Raw genomic sequence first — 20891 nt, forward strand, 5'->3', positions numbered from 1 at the left:
AGAGGGATGGAGGAGGGACAAATTAGGAGTATGGGATTAATAGACACAAATTGTTATACATAAAATAGATAAGCAATAAAGATTTACTCTCTAGCACAGGGAATTATACTCATCTTGTAATAACCTATAATGGAATATATTCTGCAAAAATACCGAATCACTATGCTGTACACCTGAAACTAACACAATATTGTAAATCAACTACACTTCAATAAAAAAAAATGAAAAAACCTGCCAAGCAGGATAAAATATAAATGTCAATTATGCATTTCTTAAAAGAGTTACATATTAAATAGAAAGATACCAAAATGTTGAATGTTAATGGATAGAAACAGACAAATATAAACCATAACAAAAGAAAATTGGCATGGCTATATTAATACTGTTTTTCTGGCTTGCATAGTTTCAGACAAAAAGACGTTCTCTTCTTTACATTTGTTCCTTTGTATATAATGTGCCTTTTTTTTCTAGCTGATTTTAGAATTTTCTCATTATCACTGTCATTGTAGTTCTACTTTTTTTAACTGATTTTTTTTCTCCTCCTGAATATGAGTCACATATTCTGCTTTTTCGCACATCTAGTAATGTTTTTGGATGCTGGATGTTTGGAATATTATGTTGTTGAGTGTCTGAATTTAAAAAAAAAAACTTTCTTTAAAGAGTACTGAATTTTGCTATGACTGGTACACAAATTATTTGTGGATCAGTTTAATCTTTTTGATGTTTATTAGGTTTGCTGGGGGGGGGGCAGCAGTGGGCTTTACTCTAGGCTGCTTTAGCTCTGTTACAAAGTTTCAACCCTTCTAAGGTCTCTGCTGAACAGTCCAGCTTTTCAGTGTAGTTTCACTATTGTATCGAGTTAGAAAATAAAACACCTCCCAGCCCCACATGAGCTCTGGGAAATTTCCAGCCTACAGCTGCTTTGCAAAGCCTCATGGAGTTCTGCACAGCATTCATGTAGCTTAGTATTCAGCCCAAACCTCAACAGGCCTTTGAACAGATTTGCAGGTTTTTGGAGCTCAGACTCTGCACAACCCCCTTTCTCCCAATATTTGCCTTGTAAGTTCCATTCACCTTGGCATTCTCAAACTCCAGTCCCTGTCTTTTCAGTTTGGAGAGACCGCTGTCATCTGCCTGCTGCCCTCTTACTATGATCCAACATGGAAAGTACCTCTGGGAAGAAACAAATGGTGATCATCAGTTTCACCTTGTTTCATTTTTAAGAAGTGTTACAGCCCTGACTGGTTTCCAACTTCTGAATGTCTGTTGTTTCAGAGATTTTGTCCAATTTGCTGATTGTTTATGGCTAGTTCAGTACCAGGTATTCTGTCATGGCTGAAAGAAGAAATCTTACATTTTCTCTTGGTTGTATCATTGAACCAATGACTCCCATGAAAAATGACCTACTTCTGGACTTTTTAGATACATGAGCCAATGAATTTCATTTTTATTTTAAGACAGAATGAGCTGGATTTTTCCGTTGCCTACAACCAAAATCTGTATCCCAAGTGATATACTCTATAAAGACTTGGATTCAGAGCCAAGAATTGAAATATTGATTTGCTATTTTCTTATTTCTCCTGTATTTTTTCCCAAATTGATCTTTAGCAATGCAAGCACTGTTCTAATTCAGTTCATTTTCCTTCTATACACATTTACTGAAAAGTATCTACATACATTGACCTAAATGTAATTCTGTGATATGCTAGACACCAAGATTATAAAGATAAAGTTACTGCTCTCAAGAAGCTAACCGTATCCTAAGGGAAGCTAACACATGAGCGATTAAGGGCAATACTGCTTATTGTGGATAGAATTGTGTCCCCTAAAATGTTATGCGGAAGTCCTAACCTCTGATACCTGTGAGTGTAAAATTTAAGAATTTGGAAAAACGGTCTTTGCAGTGGTAATCAGGTTAAGAGACGGTCATATTGAATTAGTGTAAGCCTTAATCCAATGACTGCTTATCTTTATACAAAGGAGGAAATTTGGATACAGACACAGAGAGGAGGGTGCCAAGTGAAAACAGAAATGCAGATACCAGGGCAGAAGGCCACATGAAGACAGAGGCAGAGAGGAGAGTAATGCATTGACAGGCTAAGGGATTCTAAAGTTTGCCAGCAACCACTAGAAGCTAAGAGAAGGCAAAGGAAGAATTCTCCAGAGCCTTCAGGGAGAACACGGCCCTGCTACCACCTTGACTTTGGACTTCTAGCTTCCAGAACTGTGAAAGAATACATTTCTCTTGTTTTAAGCTACCTAGTTTGTGGTACTTTGTTATGGTGGCTCAAGGAGACAAATTCAGTTTTATACACACAGTGGTGGAAACACATGGCAAAGAAGCAGCACAGAGGAAGGAACGAAGCTTCTCTGGAACTCATGTGCTGCGATGCATCCGAGAGAGGCAGGGAGCGAGGGAAAACCAGGGCCCATTGTTCAGGGACTTCTTTAAAAAGTTTAAAATTAACCTATATCCAACTTCAGGAAATACTTTTGCTTGAGTGCTAGAAGAAGTTACCTTGAGGGAGCAAAGAGCACTGGCTTGACCCAACCTACACGACCACATGCTTTGAGGGTCCGGCTTGCTTTTGCAAAGTGCTTTCTCTGCAGAGCAGAGCAGCCTGGAGAATGAATGTGAAAAGAGCAGCCAGTGCGAAGATGACAAGAAGCCATCAAGAAGATGAACAAAAGGACCCAATAGAGGGAGTTCTTATGTCAAGCTTCCTGGCATATGGCTCCCCCACCCCTCCCCTGGAGCAGAAAAGCAGCTTTTCCGTTTGTCCCTCTGCCTCAGCTGTGAATTTTTCACAGCTGGGCCCACACATTGGTGGGCTTCCTAATTCAGTACTCTCACCACCCGCTAATACGTCTATTAGATGTGAGCTGAAGGACAAATTACTAGACACTGAACCAAGGTGTCAGTCAGGAGAAGAAAGACGGGAAGGGGAAGCAGAAAAATATTTCAAGAAATAACGGCCAAAATTTTTCCAAAATCAAGGAAAACCTTGAACCCACATATCCAAGATTCTCAAAACTCAGGGGCTAAAAATGACAAAGATTTCTCATGCACACAGAGCTTACTGCATTTTGGAAGAGCCTCCAGGGCACCTGTCATCCAGGTGATGGCTTCACAGGATCAGCCTCGGCTTTCCAGCCAACATCGCACCATTCTCGGGGTGGCCCCTAGCTGGTGATGAGCACGTCAGTATATCAGGCACCTAGTCATTTCTGCCCAATGCGGTACCCCTTTGAAGGGCAATCTTTGCTCCAGAGTTCTGTCTTTCTGAGCCAGAGACCCTGCCCTGCCTGCCCTGTAGTCTGACAGCCCCTCTGCCCAATCCTGCTTCCTCCCCCTCTCCTTGGTAACTTCTCCGTCATGACAAAACATTGACACTCCTGACTCCATCACCACAACTGCCTCTTGGAGAACCCAACCCGGGATCCTCCTCTTAGCCCTCCACCCCACCATCAAGGGAGGAACTGGGAAATCAAAGTAAAACCCATCGAGAAAAGTAACCTTCCCTGTTTGGCTCATAACGAGATACTTCCTGCTACACTGAGAGCACGTTTTAACGCAAACAGACCCAGCTAGAAGGCAACTTCTTTTCTAGCATAATAAGAGGTGTTACTGTGTAAGATACAGAGCCTAAGTCTTGGTAATAGGAGGAAGAGGCTGCCTCAGAAGAATACTAATTCCTGGTTAAGTCAGTGGAAACCAGCTGCAATCTATCACTGGGAAGAGAGGCCAAGTGGTCCCGCCCGGCAGCCAGGAGCCAGAGCCCCTTTCCTTTCTTTCAGAGCCAGGCCAGAGCTAAGGCAGAGGGAAACCCATCCACAGTGAGGTCTGGGTTAGCAGAGTTCACAAGCCCTTCAAAAGCAGCAGGATCTGACACCTCCTTATCTTGCAGGATTACCAAGCTTCCCCCCAAACGGGTGATGCAAAGAGATCTTAGGCGGCAAAATCCCGACCAGCCGACCAGCCGTGTAGCAGTGCTGTGCTGTGCTGCACAAGGATGCTTCCAGGAACAATCAGTGACAACCTTTTTATTTTAAAATTTTGTACAGGCTGCTTTTACCTCCATCTCAGTTTAGGGTGGTTTAATCTGGGAAGTGAGGCAGGCAATGTTTAGGAAGGGGCAGTTTCTGTTCCTAATCACCTAGTAGGTCACTGTCGGAGACAACCTTGATTTCTGTTAGTGATCCCTCTCCATAGAGGGTTGCCAGGGACATCCCGGTGGAATAAGGAAGTGTCCCCACCCTACTGGTGATATGATGATCTGTCTGGGTGTAGAATTTCCTGGGTGCAAATGGGTCTATTTTAATTTTATGAGCCTCCATAGTTGGTTTATTTTATAAAGTGGTTTCCCAAAGTGTAATGGATAAAGCTGAATATGCTTTGTATAAACTTCTTGGGCATAAGGTCCCTGCCCCTCCTTACAGGCTCTGTCAGCTCATGTCACGATAACTTTCTTGCAATCTGCAAAAGGTATTTTGTTCCTATTATGTCCTCTATCTGAAATGAGGTCCGCTCTTTGTCTATCAGGCTAAAATGAATCATTTCAGGAAATTCAGCTTGGATTGCCTGCTCCCTGGAGCCTGCCCACACCTTCTTCCTTCTCTCTTCAACCCAGGGCTGTCCTGTCCTATTGCACTCCTCTGATCCTTTTTATATCTGTTTATTGAGACTGAGAACTGTGAGTTATTGATGGAGTTTACATTAAAAAAAAAACAAACTAATATTTTTGTGGCCACCAGTGAACTCTTCTTGTAAATACATCTATTTCTAAACCAGTTCATATCATCCAGATGAACTGAAATGGAAAACATTTGTGAAACAAATTTTTAAATAAAATACCTTACTTAACTAAAGCACAGTATAAATATCCTAATTGATACGTTCTTTAGTATATACTCCTGAAAAGGGGGGCCTTAGCGTTAGTTCATAAAATATATGATGGGCCAAAACCTCAACAGAGGGGTGAGGTATAAATTTAAGTGATCACATGTAGTTTTTCAATAGACTCTTTTTGGTTGGGGGGAGGGTATAGCTCAGTGGTAGAGCACATGTTTAGCATGCATGAGGTTCTGGGTTCAATCCCCAGTATCTCCATTGAAAAACTAACTAAATAAATAAAACTAATTACCTACCCTCTGCAAAAAAAAAAAAAAAAAAAAAGACTCTTCTTGGCAGTGTCAACATTTTGCTTTTGAAACTATTAGTCTAGACCCAGAATTGCCAAAGCAATATTGAAGAAAAAAAGAATGAAGCTGGAGGAATAACCCTCCCAGACTTCATACAATCTCACAGAGCTACAGTAATCACAACAGCATGGTATTGAAACTGTTAGTCTAATTAAGAACTAATGCTAGTTCCAGTGATGGAGAATGAGTAAAATGCTCATAAGTTTTTATCTCCTCCCATCTCCTGAGACAGAGGGGGACAAACAAGAATAATCTTTGATAATGTAGGAATTCCCTCATTAGAGTTCCTTACTGTTTTAAATGGTAAGAAGATAAGTGGATAGAGTTGTTTCTGAAATGCCTAAGCTTCTTTTTTTTTCTCTCTCTCTCTCATTTTATTTCAATGAAGTTATCAGTAAAGAAAAGTCACATGACCTTGGTGGGTCAGATTTCTTAAACCCTGCAACACGAGGAACTCTAAATACATTAAATATTGTTACACATTCACACTTCCAATGTACAGGTACTTGGAGACAGTTACAGCCCTCACCAAGCTAGTTTGGGGACATGAAGTCCAACAGCATATGAAATGCTGTGAAGGTATAACTTTACAAATAGCAATGTAAGCTTACAGAACTTGCCTTCATTAAGGTGGTATGTTCATGTAATCCCAGCACCTTCACAATATAATGAACCAAATTTACTATACTTCACTTCTAAAAACCTAGATGAAACTTGAAAAAGAAGACATACGGTATAAATTGCAACTTCAGGAAAAGTTCTTGCTTTATTATTCCAAATAATTTTTCACATGTGAAATAAATGTCCGATTGTTCCTGGTATGTGGGAAGATAATATGTGTTAAAGTCACAGTGAAGCCTTATTGACGAAGCTTGGCTATCTAAACAGCACAAGTTGAGAAAAGGTTTAATCTCCAAACCTGTTAGACTGGATGAAATAAGATTAGTAATGGCCACCTTGCGACATTACGGGAGGTCTCATTCCCATCGGAGGTCGAGGAGGCCCACCTTGGTAAGGGGGCACCATTGATGGTCCCTGCCCATACAGAGGCATTGCACCAGGAAGGTAACCTGGCATGCCTTGATGATGACCACCATACTGACCATGAAGTGGCCTTGGGGGTCTTATTCCTTGCTGCTGTGGGATGCCTGGCTGTGGTGGCATCGTACCTCTAGTTGGTCCAACAAGTGGATTACCAGTGGGAGCCTGTCCTAGTCGAGGAAGATTACGTTGATATTTAGGTAACTGCTCTCTCTTTTCCAGTGATATATCCTCATCTGGATGGATCAACTTACTGGTTGCACTGGTTGTCATAAGTGTAGCAGGCTTACTTGTTACTGAAGCTGCTGGTTTAGCTGCAGTGCTATTGGTTGTACTAGTGGTCAAAGCTGTAGACTGTGTACATGCAGGGAATGTAGGCTATGGGGGTTCTGTAGTTGTTGCAGGGGTACTATTTAAGGGCTTGAAATCTGTACCGACAGGTCCTTGGACAGCTGCCTGAGCCTGTCCCGCACTGGGGAAAAGAGGCTTAGTAACTGGAGGCTATGGAGCAGGAACTGTTGGTGTTGGCGCAGGTGGTCTGTTAAGAATCCCTGGTGCTGAACTTGAGTTCAGTGGAGCCTGAGCTTGAGTCAATGGAGAAATCCCAGGACGTGGAATAGGAGGTGGCATATCCGGCATCAGAGGTGGTGTTCCTGGTCCAGGTGACATTATTCCACCCATTGGCATCATTATGTTTTCACCCCAGAATGACTGGGTGTATTTTCTCTGATGATGCAATCCAGGTGGCATGCCTGGCATAACTGGTGGCGTGCCTGGCATCAGAGGAGGAACACCTGGCATTAATGGAGGTATGCCTGGGGGCATTCCTGGTGCTCCCAGAACTGGTGGTGGTCCTGGTTGTGCCACTGTGGGGATATAACCTTGCGGAGGTTGAACTGGCTGTGGCTGAAATGAAGTTGAAGCTGCAGAGTCATCATCATCATATTCATCAGAATCATCCTGTTGGTTCATTTTTTGGCTCTCTGCTTGTGTTTTTTGCTCAAGAAGTCTTCTTCTTTCATCCATGTCTTTTCCTGGAATACCTTCCATATCATATATTTCCAGTTCTATGTCTGTTCTCCCAGGTATTACATTTGGCACAGCATCTATTGTCTCTTTATGCACCTGCATGCAATGAATAGCTAAGCCAGGTCTTATATACACTTTCTTATGACATATATAGCATTTAAAATGCTTTGCTTTTTGGTGCTGTATAAGGATATTCTCATCATCAAAATCTCTATTACAATACCAGCACTACGGCTTCAGCTGCTGCTTCTTCTTGTGTCCCATAACTGCCCTCTACTGAAAAAAAAAAAAAGGAGGATAAAACAAGCAGAAAAAATGAGTCAAAATTTGCTCACTCCTCCGACCCAACTGCCACCACCACGTCCCACAGGAAACCTGAAATGCCTAAGCTTCTAAGGAGCTAGCTTCTTCCTCCACTGGTTGGAGCAGGAGAACACTGGCATTGGTGGCCTCAGAGGAAGGGAATGGGCTTGCTGTGCATCCTGTCAACTCAGACTGTCCCTTTGGGAGGGGGCCAGAAACTCCAGATCCACCCATTTTGTCAAGCCAGACAGGACATTCTGGGTATGGGCTGCCCAGACACGTTCCCTGTTATTCTTTCCTTTTTGCTTTAATTTCCCACTTATAAATTATCTTATCTTTAAATAGCTAATGTAATCACATTACACAAAAGGGATCCAGTGTTATCCCGTAAAGAATAAGTCTCCTTCCAGCCCCTGCGCTCAAACCATCCAGTTGTTCCCCCTCGATTTGACAACTATTATCACCTGCTTGTGTGTCTTCTAGTTTTTCTCCTCAAATTGTAGCATAATATTCATGCTATTATGCACCCTGCTTTTTAACTTAGTATCTTTTTGAGATTATTTCAAATCAATACATATACATCATTCTTTTTTTAACAACTGCATATTATCCTATTACTAAATGAATTTTATTTCTTTGCAATTGAAAATCATGCTAGAATGGATATTCTTTCTTTCAGTTTTACTGAGGTATAACTGACAAATAAAACTGTAATATATTAAAAGTGTACACTGTGATGATTTGATAAATGTACACATTATGAAAGGATTCCCACCAAGCTGATGAACACATTCATCACTTCTCATATTTACCATTTCTTTTTTTCTTGGTGAGAATGCTTAAATTCTACTCTCTTAGCAAATTTCAATTATACAATACAGTGTTACCAACTATAGTTGCCATGTTACACATTAGATCTTCAGACTTATTCATCTTACAGCTGAAAGTCTGTACCTGTTTACCAACCTCTCCCTATTTCCCCCACCCTCCCAGTCCCTGGCAACCACTTTTCTACTCTCTTTATATGATTTTATCTTTTAAAAAATTATTCCACATATTAGTGATACCATGCAGTATTTGTCTTTCTCTGTGTAGCCTATTTCATTTCACTTAGCTTCATGCCCTCCAGGTTCATTCATTCATGCCTCCAGGTGGCAAATGGAGTTATCCTTTTTTTTATTATCCTGAATAATATTCCATTGTACAGATACCACATCTTTATCCATTTATGTGTCGATGGACCCTGAGGTTGTGTCCGTATGCTGGCTACTGTGAATAATGCTACAGTGATCACAGGAGTGCAGATAGCTCTAAAGATAATGATTTCATTTCCTTGGAATACATATCCAGGAGTGGGACTGCTGGATTATACGGTAGTTCTATTTTAAACTTTTTGAGGAACTTCCATACTGTTTTCCACAGTATCTGTACCAGTTTACATTCCCACCAACAGTGTACAAGGGTTCCCATTTCCCCACATCCTCATCAGCATTTGTTATCTCTTATTTTATTGATAACAGACATCCCAACAGGTGTGAGGTGATATCTCATGTCCAAGGGTTGCTCTGACAGCAGTTCTCACTCTTTATCCACAAGCATTGGTTACACATTCCATGAGGGCTGGCCAGCGGCAGAAGCCATTCTGGGGCACCCTTCAAAGGATGAGATGTTATTTCAAAAGGATAAGTTGTCTCAGGTTTTTGCTAAGTGGGGTGCACCCTATCTTTCCTCTTAAGCCTCCAACCTCTAGCAAACAAGCAGGTACCTCCACCATGCAAATTACAGAAACTGAGTTCGGAGTCCAAAGAATGTAAAAACCAGACTAAGCGCTAAATGAGTAAGCAGTAAACATGCTACATATGGACCCTGTCCACTGAGTTAAGCTGATTTTAAAGGCCTGGAGTCAAGTACACAATGAGCAATGTTTACTTTGAAACTCTATCTTTCAGGCTTTTCAATGATCTTTTTAATAGTGTGGCTGCCTTTCGTGTGAGGGGGTCTTATGTTTCACAGTGGGTGCTTAGCAGTATTACCCTTTTGAAAAGCCAGCAGGGCTCCCCACTGTTTCATGACCATTTGCAGAACAGCATCAATCTCTGGGGCCCCTTATTTTTTTTTCTCCCCTGGTACAACAAGACAAATGCACTGAAATTGTGCCAAGATTTTGCTTCCACCCTAGCGTGAGATAAAGAGGATTTACAGGCAAAGAACTCCCTTGAACAGCAGCCAAAAAAGCAGATAACTTTTAAATAACACAATGTGGTGGAAGAAACTGCCTTGTGGCAGTCGACTGTGGAGAAAAATAGCAACTATTTACAGTACATGTTGGCAAACTATCTGTGTTTATGTTCTAGAAAAGGTGAAAGGTCACCACGCTATTTCTGGCTTTCCTCACATCGCTAACACTTGAAGTGAATATTACAAACAGAAGTCTTACATTTTTATTATTTATCTTCAGCCAAGTTCAGTTGATTTACAACAATCAACCATCTGACTAATTCAATCTGAATGGAAATGAATTCAAAGAATACATTATAAGGAACCTATTATGATAAATTACCTAATATTATACAGATGCACCCCCTCATTTTAAGCAAATTTTGATTTATAAAGTGGATAAATAATAGATAATTGCTTTCTTTTACTGAAGGGCTCTTTTCTTTTTCTGTATAAAGTGATTCATCCTCAGATTCCTCTAAATAGTGAACTCTCAGTGTTCTTCAAGTATAATTAGATTTCAAAAATTCTTTTCAAAAACATATTTTCTGGACCACATCTATTGAATCAAATGAAGCTTGTTGTGCTGAGACTCTGCAGCTGTTCACATGGGAGAGTTAGTGTTAGGAGGTTTAATTAGTTTTCAAAAACCACAGTACTTGGGTGGAGCGTGATGGTGAGATTACCTAAGGACACTGACTTTTAAACATATATAATATGAGGCAACGAAACATCTTGTAGCCATAGAAATAGCCACACAGACTGCAACAGGGTCCAGAAGAGAAAGACACAGAGTCTGAAGGTTAGCACAGGCAAAAAAGAATTGTTGCCTGTGGTAAGGCAAGAAAATCCATCGAGATTTCTCCCCTCCCCTAGCCCTAGTTTCTATTCACTCACAATGTCCCAATAGTTAATTTGCCGCTCAAATACCTTAACACCAGGAAAGAAAGTACACTGATTCAGCGGAGCTGGGATTAGTGCTCATTATATGTTGTTTAACAGACATGTTTGATGATCTCTCCATGTATGGATAATATCAAGTTACTGGACTCGAACCACTGGGGACAAAGTCCTGTAGATCCAACAAGGGGCTGGTCAGCAAAAGACTTTAGATCAGTGGTTCTCAAACTTCTCCACCACATGGCACATTCAGAAAATGATAATATGTGCAAGTCACACTGAGATGAACTGGGAGGGACTTAAAAAGTCAACATGGGGCTAGGCGAAAAAAAAAATATTAACTTTTCTTTATATTGCACATTTAAGATAAGGAAAATAAAAATTAGTAGAAATATATTAAATACTATTCATAAAACATTTACAAATAAACTAGCCTCACATGTTTAAATGAAAAGTTGAACTAGCCATAGTGCTTCACAATAGGCACTTCTATTTCACCATCGTTTAATATAGTAACCTATTCTTAATAAGAGTCACTCACAGTTTATAAATGTCCTGGTATGCATTCTTTATAGTGAAGTATTACTACATTACACCTTATTTATTTTATCAAATCAGTATATTTTCTGTATTTAATTATAAAATGTTAACTTAGTTTTTGAAACTTTTTGGAAATACATTTTTTCCACTTGGCCCTATGGTTTGTTTCCTACTTAGCTGAATATGTAATGCAGCTTGTCCTAAGGCTGTCCACATACTTAATTTACTTAAATATTCATTTTAAGTAAAGCTCTCACTGTGTATAGGAATTTATATTTTGGAGATGCTTGATCTATCTACAAAGAAAAATTAGGAATTACTTTCTTATAAAATGCTCCTAGAAGACTTAATTGTGTTTATTTAAAAAAAAAAAAGCAAACCTGTAATGTTAGACTTGTGTGCATGGAAGTAATTAAGGTACATTGTTATTGTAGTCTGAAGTTGTAAATGATAAGACATATTTTGTTTGTACTGTAGGTTTTTACTGAATGATCTATTCCCCATCCCAAGGCAAGAATGAATAAAATTAGGTTAAATGTGAAAAAAAGAAAGAAAAGTTGAATTTGTTTCTGTAAATATTTTACACACATGCACACATACCCCCACACCTGATTTGCAGGTTGAAACTGCTGGATGTAATTCCTGATCAGAATCTTTCATACTCTTCACAGTTACCTTGATCAGCAACCACATTTACACAAGTAGAGGTGGCAAATAACAGACTGTCACTTTTCCTTTAATGAATGAGAACTACTTTCTTACCCTTTATCAGATAATTTGATCTTTAATTTTGCAAATTTTTACTTCATAGGTTTATAATTTTTAGGCATAAAAACTCTCTTAACTTTGCCAAGTGCAGCACTGAAATATTTTGTGATAATGAATAGATACTGAATTTTTTAAAATGTTTTCAAATTAAGTACTTCCAGTTTTTAACCAAGTTTTTATTCTAGCATAAACATATTGTTCTGCTGGTCTTACTAATTTTTTAGTATTCTAATTTTAACACCTGCTAAACATCAGTGGTGATTTTTTTCTTTGAATTCATTAATGTTAGCAGTACACATTATTATAATTCCTGTGGGCCTTCCAATTTTGGACCACGTTCATTAAGATGCTCAGAATATTAGTTAACACATTTTTTTAAGCCAACAAGCCAAACTTCAAATTTGCAAAGAATTATTTATACCCACACTTGCACTCAAAATTTCAATTCTTTTAACCTCAGAAACTCTTGAGAAAATTTTCGCTGGTCATCCTCTTTGGTACCAATTGGCAGAGTGTTTTTTGGGTCTTAATTTTTGCATAAAGCTGTAAACAGGGATGACTACTGTGTCTTGGATTCACCATGTTAAGACTATCATTTACTGTGCAATATAGATCTGTGGAGAACCGTTTACACCAACATTTTTCTGTAATAAAAACACTGAGTTTTTCACTGATAGGATTTTGGGAACAAACTACGGATGTAAACCCTTTCACCTGCAATTAAAGCATCAAAAGACACATTTAAGCATTGTTCCTAATATATCTTATTTATTTCCACATATTCATTTAGCACTTTAGATATCTTATCCTAAGGTCTTTGTTTTGGTACCTCTTTGCTGAATAAACAATTTTTTTTTGAAACATTTATCTTTAGGTTGTGTGACCAGATCTATTCACTGGACATGTTTTATAATGTCTGTAAATTCATCAATCATTTTTTGATTTAACTATCTTCTAAATTAGTGTTATCTTGAAGGCACTGCACATGCCAGAAATGCATCTACTTATGGTGCTATTCAAAAATGACATCTTTTCCTTGCTGGTCCCAAACATAGACAATTTCCACAGAAGCTGTCAAACTGAATGATTTTGCAACTGTGTGAGTGTGTGTATGTGTATGAGTGTGTGTGTGTGTGTGTGTCTTGGCTTTAGCTATGAAACAGCTTAATTTCCTACAGGTGTAACTAATTTCATAAGAGAACTTCAATTTTTATTTTGAACTTGCAGTTGGTCTAAGAAGTACAAATCTTTTTCTCTTTAAGGCATACATTGTGTGGAGTGGAGCTGGCCTGATTTGTTAGCTACTTCTGCTTCACTTCATAACTTTTCCATGACCAAAAGAAAAAAAAAAAAACAAAAAAAAACGTTGAGGAGGAAAAGAACAAATGGAGACTATAAATGCTAATTTGAGATAATCCTCATTATTCTGCACAAAAGTGACTTAAGCCTCCTGACTCCTTGGCTTGTTTGGCCATTTCTGCAGTATTTTTCCCCCAGCTGTATTGACATAAAATTTACATATAACATTGTATAAGTTTAAGGTGTACACTGTGATGATTTGATATATATGTATTGAAAAATGATTACCACAATAAGGTTGGTATCTGGTATACCCTTCACCCCACATAACCAGCATCTGTCATTGTGATCACTGTTCTGGTGAGAAGACTAAAGCTCAACTCTTGTAATAACTTGTAAGTGTACAATACAGCAGTGTTAACTATAATCACCATACTGTACATTACATCCCTGGAACTTACTCATCTTATAACTAAAAATGTATACCTTCTGACCAACATCTTCCCATTTCCCCTGACCCTTCAGCCCCTGGCAACCATCATTCTACTCTGTTTCTATGAGTTTGATGCTTTTAGATTCCACATATAAGTGAGATCATACCGTATTTGTCTTTCTCTGTCTGACTTATTTTACTTAAACATCATGCCCTCAGGCCCATCATCACTGTCATAAATGGCAGGAGTCCCTTCTTTTTTATGGCTGAATAATCTTCCATTTGTATATAGATACACATTTTCTTTATCCAGTCATCTGTCATTGGACACTTAACGTTGTTTTCATGTCATGCTATTGTGAATTATGCTCTGCAGTACTGTTTTGAAAGCCATCTCCAAAAGTTTAGCCCAGAACCTGTTTCTCCAGTGTTTGCAGCAATGTTATAAATCTCTAATTCCCTGCTAACCAGAACAGATTTTGTTGTCTGCAGTGGAACTTCAAGTGACACAGTAATTGAAACCAGCAGTGGTTACTGATCTCAGAGGCTCAAAGATGTAAACTTTGGACTGGTTGTTTGATCTGACTGAATTTGAAAACAGTGAAGATTTCCTTACTTTGAGAGGATGTCTTATGAGGAGTCACCTGTGGTGTCCTAGAAAGAATTACCTATTGGAGACAGTTTTGACAGACTGATTGCCATAGTACAGTATGGTGGACTTCAAGGGATGTAGAGGGGTGAATTAATTCGAATTATATTTAGTAGTTCTGAGACAGAAAAGGAGGATTTTAAGTCCCAGTAGAAGCCACAGCTAGAGAACCAGAGGTTGCCTATGACTGCCACACAGTGATATCTCTTATAACCGCAGTCTGGATCTGTAGATTTCTGATTTATAATGTGTGTTGAATTCAGAGCTTCACCAGGCTTCTGAGAGACCTAGAAGGAATGACCAACCTAGTAGCAATAAGCAACCTTAGTGTTTAGATTATGGTCTCTAAATTTCATTTTCCATTATAATGAACTAGAGCAGGAAAAAAAAATTCAAATTATATATATGACAAATGACCTGTATCCAGAATATATAGCAAATTCTTACAACTCAAAAATAAGACAAACAGCCCAGTTAAAAGTAGAAAAAATATTTGAATAGATATTTCACAAAAGAAGGTAGAGAAATGGTTAACAAGTACAGAGAATCAGCTCATCACCATAAGTCACGGAGGAAATGCAAATTAAAACCAGAAGGAGATACCACTATGCACCCAATAGAGTGACTAAAACTAGAAGGCCTGACAATATCAAGTGTTGTAGGATATATAGAGGGATTGAATCTCTGACTCACTGCTGACAGGAATGCAAAAATAGTATAATTCCTTTGGAAAACAGTTTGGCAAGTTCTCATAACATCAAACATACACATGGCATAAGACCCAGAAATAACACTCTTGGGTATCTTCCCAAGGAAGGAGAAACATATGTTCACACAAAAACCTGTGTATAACTGTTCAGAGCAGATTTATTTATAACAGTCCAAAGCTGGAAAGAACCCAAATGTCCATCAACCAGCGAATGGATGTTGTACATCCGTGCAGTGCAATCCTACTCAGCAATAGAGAGAAACAAACTATTGATACACGCAATGCCATGAACAAGTCTCAAAAGCTTTATGCTAAGCTGAAGAAGCCAGACAGAAAAGGTTGTGTATTGTGTGGTTCCATAGATAAGATATTCACAAAAATGCAAAATTAAAGGGAGAGAAAATAGGTCAGTTGTGCCCAGGGAAGTGGGATGGAAGGAGAGATCCAACTTCAAAGGGGCCATGAGGGGAATTTGGGATGATGGAAATGTTCTATATCTTAATTGTGGTAGTGGTCACACAGCTGTCAACATTTGTCAAAACTCATCCAACTGTATAAATAGGACCTCAAAACTAGACATGTGCAGTAAAGACTAAGTCTGCAGGGGAAAAAAAAGAATAAAAAGAGCCATTTTAATTGTTTCATGAAAATTCTTTACAATTTGTTATGACACTGTATTTTCAGAATGTGCTAGTATGATGTGTTGGATCAGAACATGGCTATGACAATCAAGCTGACCACAGTTCAAGTCCTGGCTCTGCCATTTACTGCCAATTACTTATGCCAGTTTTTTCATGTGTACCTTATAGGGTTACAGTGGGGGGTTAATGATACATTTCAATAAGTTCACAAGTGCCTGGCTCATAATAAGCACTCAACAAATAATAGTTATTTGAAGGATATTTAGGTGCAGAGATGCACACATAAGTAAATTACAATATCATGTGAGGAAAGCAGAAACAGAGCAGGTATAAGGTACACTGATGGCACAAAATGAGAAATGTTCACTATGTTTGGAAAAGCCAATTAAGACTTTCTGGAGGAAATCATGATTAAAATAAATTTTGAAAGACAAATAGATAAGTTTTCAGGCTGATTAGGAGAGTGAAGGGCATAAAACATCATGGTGTCCCTGGAGAACTATGAGAAGTTTGCTAATTTTTAAAAAAGTGATTAGAGAAGTTATCGCAGTAGAGAGGAGTCACCTGGAACAAGGTCTTGAATGCAAATTTAAGACTCTTTTTGCATTTCATCATGTATGTGGTGGAGTAACTGGCAACCAGCAGAGAGAGAGAAAAATGACAAAGATTACTTGGGTCATCTTGGAGAAGACGGACTGAAGCAGGAGAAAGCTAGAGGATGGGAGGCCTGTCAGAACACTTGTTCAATGAAATCAAGCCAAGGATGGTGATATTCTGCACCTGGGCTATGGGAATGGAAAAGTGAGAATAAATTCAGGAGACTTTTAAGGGAATCCAGATAACTGCATATGAAGGACAGCAGGTCTACGATGACTGTCAGACTTCATGCTTGGGTATCTAGGTGAGTGGTGGTAGCCCTTGATAAATAGACAAACATGTTTATATTGGGAAGATGATGAGTTTAGGTGGGTAACGTGGACCTTCAGGTGGAGCTTTCCATAAAAAGGATATATGAGTCTACAGCTCAGTATTGGAGTCTGGTGGGAAGATATATATATACACACACACACATATACATATACATATATACATATATATATATATATATATGGCATTTGAAGTCACAAAAATAAGTAAGATCACCCTGGAAAAGCATACAAATACAGCAAGAGAACCAGGGACAGATCACTGGGAAATATCAACATTTAAGACTGTACAGAAAAGACCTTAAATAATGGTCAGGAAAGTAGGAGTATCAAAAGTAAGTGGTACCAAGCAAAGCAAGGAAGGTGTGTCAAGAATGAGGTATCATCAAGAGAGTTACTGGCAGCAGTGATGTCAAGAAAGATGAACACTAAGTAGTAGACGATGGATTTGGGCAGTTTTAGCGGGAGGATCAAACTATGGTTTGAAGAGTAAGTGTAGGTTAATAATGTGGAAGTATCAAACGCAGGCTACTTTGGGGGAAATTCATGGTCAAGAAGAGAAAGGGAAAAATAGAATGATAGCCAGAAGGAGATACAGATTCAAAGGAGTTTGTTTTTGTTTTTGTTTTTTATGAGGCAAACAAGAGACTTCATTGTATTTGCATACTGAAAGGAAGAGAGAGACTGGCTAAAGATACTGGCGTGTATTATTCAAGGTCCAATCAGGAGACAGAAATCACACGTCATTTAACCACAGACAATTTTATTTAAGGAATTGTTAACAATGTATAAAGCTGTTTATCAGGTAATTTAAAAGGTGAGAAGAGGACATACAAGGATATGAAAGAAGCAATTGTATATAAGAAGCACCCAACACTCTTAGGACTGGGGAACGCACAGGAACAGAGACGAGACGGAGTTCAGAAAGTGAGAGAGGAAATCAGGAAAGGGAGAGATTTTTTGTTAAAGTTAAAGAGCATTTTGTGAAGATGGCATTTGAGCAGGGCTTCCATAAGCAGAAATGAAAGAATATTCCAGGAGCTGTACAAGTTGTACATGACCTGGCAAATGGTAGATGCTTAAAAAATATTTGTGGGATAGACGAAATGCTAAAGGAACAGAGTGAGCGAGAATCTAGAGAGAAGCAGGGGAAAATCTAGGGGAAGAGTAATTTGGCTGGGGCTTGTGTTGTGGGGGAGCGGCGGGCTGGCACAGATAGAACAGGCGCAGGGCGAATGGCTTTAGACTGCATTTTAGGAAGCCACTGAAGTTTGTGTATGGGAATGACCTGTCTAGAGCAGTAATTTCTGGAAGGTGGATCTGCGGTAAAAGGAAGAAATGGAAGGAGGGAGAAACAGAAGTCATCACCGAGAAGGCCAAAGATGACGACCTGGAGCAGGGTGACAGTAAAAATTTAAGAGAGGGAAGAAACAGGGGACAAAAAGTGGAGGGCCAATGACTAAATGCTGACTGGAGTTGAGGGTGGAGGAGGAGGAAGGTAAACAGATGTTCCATGCTTTTGGGAAGAAGGGCAGAAACAGGAAAGAAAGGTGTAAGAGGAATAGGTTTTGAAGGGACATGGTAAGTTCTGTGGGAACAGACTGGACACCTTTGTGCATGGAAAGGTGGCGATGCCGGCCAGCACCTCAGCGGAGAACGGGCAGAAAGTGATGATTTGGGAGTCACCTGCACTGAGTTTGCTGAGGCGAACGCTGAGGCTGCACTGCCTGCTGATTTACAGTTGTCACTAGGGCGGGCCCTCAACGACCAGAAGGGGAGGATTCCCAGTGTCTATCCTGCCCTAAAGCCCAGGACTTAGGAACAGGGATGCACACGGACCTGCGGGTACCTGTGTCTCCCTGACAGGACAATGGACACTGCGGACCGCGGAGCGCGCGCTTCCCTGGCGGAGGCGCGCGCAGGCGCGGCCCGCTGTCGCCTAGCAACCGGGCACAACAGTGGACCAGGAGGCGCGCGCCGGGGCGGCGGTTGCGGTTCGTCAGGTATGAGCAGAGACTGTGGGGCGGCATTTCCCGGCAGGTAAAGCAGGCGGGCGGCTGCGCCGCTGTCCCCGCGGTTTGGAGAGGCCCCAGGAAAACTTCGGGAAGGAGAAGGTGCCCCCTCCCCGTCTGGGTAGGGACATCTGGGGCGACTGGGAGGACACATTGTGAGGGCCTGTGGGTCCTGCCCAACACCTGCAGTGTTAGAAGGGGGGTTCTGGTGGATTTCTTATATAAGTGTCCCAACCGTCTCCTATTTAAACAGGTGACAAAACTGAGGCCTGGAGTGGGGATCTTAGGGTCTAAGATTCTGTTACTTCACAGTGAGCAGCTCAAAAAGTGGGTCCCCAATTGCTCTATCCTTTATCCTCAAAATAAATCTCATTAGAAAACGTTTAAGATCACATAGGCTGGACGTTCAGGAGGAAGGTCAGTAAACTTGTGAAAAGATTCCTTTCCAAGAATCAAGACGGTGCACGTTCAAAGCAGATTTGCTTTCATGTGTAGTGCCATGAAGTTCATACCTTTTCAACCAGTTATTTTACTGCTAGAGACAGATGCTGCAGAGGTAGATGGAAATTTTATGTCTAGGGATGTTCGTTTGCAGCCTGTCCACAATTCTAGAAAACTGGAAACCAATGCTCAACAATAGGGGACTGGCTATAGTGGATTTTAAAATATTTTAAATGACATATTGATCCATTGATGATGACTGAAGCAACAAATGGAGACTGAGATTTCATGAACTTGTCCATTAATTTAAGAATTTAGTAAGAAAATGGTCCCATGAAGGGAAGTTGAGAATAAGGGATAGAAATCCAGGTAGGAAGGTAAAAATCAGCATAGAAAACACACAAAAGTGGAACTACATAGAAATAGTGATGATCTCCTTGAGCTTATTTCTGAGTGATTTTTTTTAAAAAATTCCATGTGCCCTTCCTTGTTTTCCAAATTCTCTGTAATGAAATGTAATACCTTTGTTAAGTGTACAGTAGACGTAGAATTGTACACTTAAAATGATTTAAAATGGTAAATTTTATGTGATGTAATTTTTAGCAAAATAAAAAAACACCAATGGGCAAGTGGTAAAATAGTCAAAGAAAACAGACTTTATTTGCTTCAAAAAGTCAAAGGGATTCACTTTCTTCCCTTGACATCTCTATAGCTTTAAAGGAAAGCAAATCTTTAAAGAATAAAATAAGGTAATTTAATTGTATCATGTTGATTTTAAGTGAAATGTTTAATTTACAAAGTTAAAAAAAAACCCTTAGGGTAATCTCTGGGGCTCTCTGCCCCTGATCTATGTTGGCTGTATATTTTCTCCCCCATTAACTGTTATTCCCAATATGGAGAAAAACAAACAAAACGCTTCCCACTCCACAATGTTGCCAAGGACCAGTTCCATCTCTGTAATCCTGTATGATTCATCTATTCCAGCCTCTGTATTTTTCAATATGCAATCACTCAAAACCACTGTCCTGAAATGGGAAAAATAAATTCCTGAGTGAAAATCAGATGACCTCAAGTAACTTTCTACAGGTGTAACTTAATTGCTTCGAGAATGTTATTCATAAGGAATCTTTTGTAAATCAAAGGCTGCTATATCTTGGAATTGGTTATAAAGAGCTATAAAATCTCTTTTTCCTAGAAAAATCATAGGAAAGATTTTCATCTGTCCGTAATAGTCTGTGTGTCTGCCTGAAATGTTACAAGCACAAAGTCTAAGATCTGTGTGCTTTTCACATTTCTGTGAAAGATATTTGAGATCTGAAAAATCAGATTGGCTCTAAAATATGAAAAGCAAATCTGAGAATTAATGTTAAATGTTTTTATTAATGTTAAAGTTACATTTGAAAATTTTTTCTCATTTTGCAAGAATTTCCAGGTGTACAAACTAAGTCATTTCAAGTGCAAAGCTTCCAAACTTTTTATTATGAAAATTATATTTAACGGGAGATGTGGATGCATTTTAATGTTTTAACATATTGTAGTGTGAGATAGTAGTACATCACACAGTAAGCTTACCCAGGCCCTCAAAGATCTTGAAATTTATGTGACCTGAAGTTAGTTACCTGGAATAGGTATCTTTCAGAAGACACTGAGTTTCTTTGAATGTGTGGTTTTTTTTCTGTTCAGTGTCTCTAACGCTTGGGGTTGCTTTTGTCCCTTGAGAAGCCATTTGAACTAACATTGACATTGTAGATTCTCTCCAAAGATTTTCTCCTTTTCAGAAT

At 39.4% G+C, this 20891-nt stretch overlaps 1 protein-coding gene and 1 pseudogene across 1 annotated transcript in view; one reads left to right on the plus strand and one right to left on the minus strand.

Annotated features, from left to right (window-relative positions):
- Positions 1 to 6029: 6029 nt before the first annotated feature.
- LOC105100433 (BUB3-interacting and GLEBS motif-containing protein ZNF207-like) lies at positions 6030 to 7625 on the minus strand (annotated as a pseudogene).
- Positions 7626 to 18624: 10999 nt separating this feature from the next.
- Positions 18625 to 20891, plus strand: part of ARMC3 (armadillo repeat containing 3) — a 73633-nt gene continuing 71366 nt past the window's right edge. Inside the window, exon 1 of the mRNA XM_031444702.2 lies at positions 18625 to 18660. The gene's annotated coding sequence lies outside the window, so the exon portion shown is untranslated. The remainder of the gene's footprint in view (positions 18661 to 20891) is intronic.

The sequence above is a fragment of the Camelus dromedarius genome, chromosome 26 (assembly GCF_036321535.1).
Source record: "Camelus dromedarius isolate mCamDro1 chromosome 26, mCamDro1.pat, whole genome shotgun sequence".
Classification (NCBI taxonomy): domain Eukaryota; kingdom Metazoa; phylum Chordata; class Mammalia; order Artiodactyla; family Camelidae; genus Camelus; species Camelus dromedarius.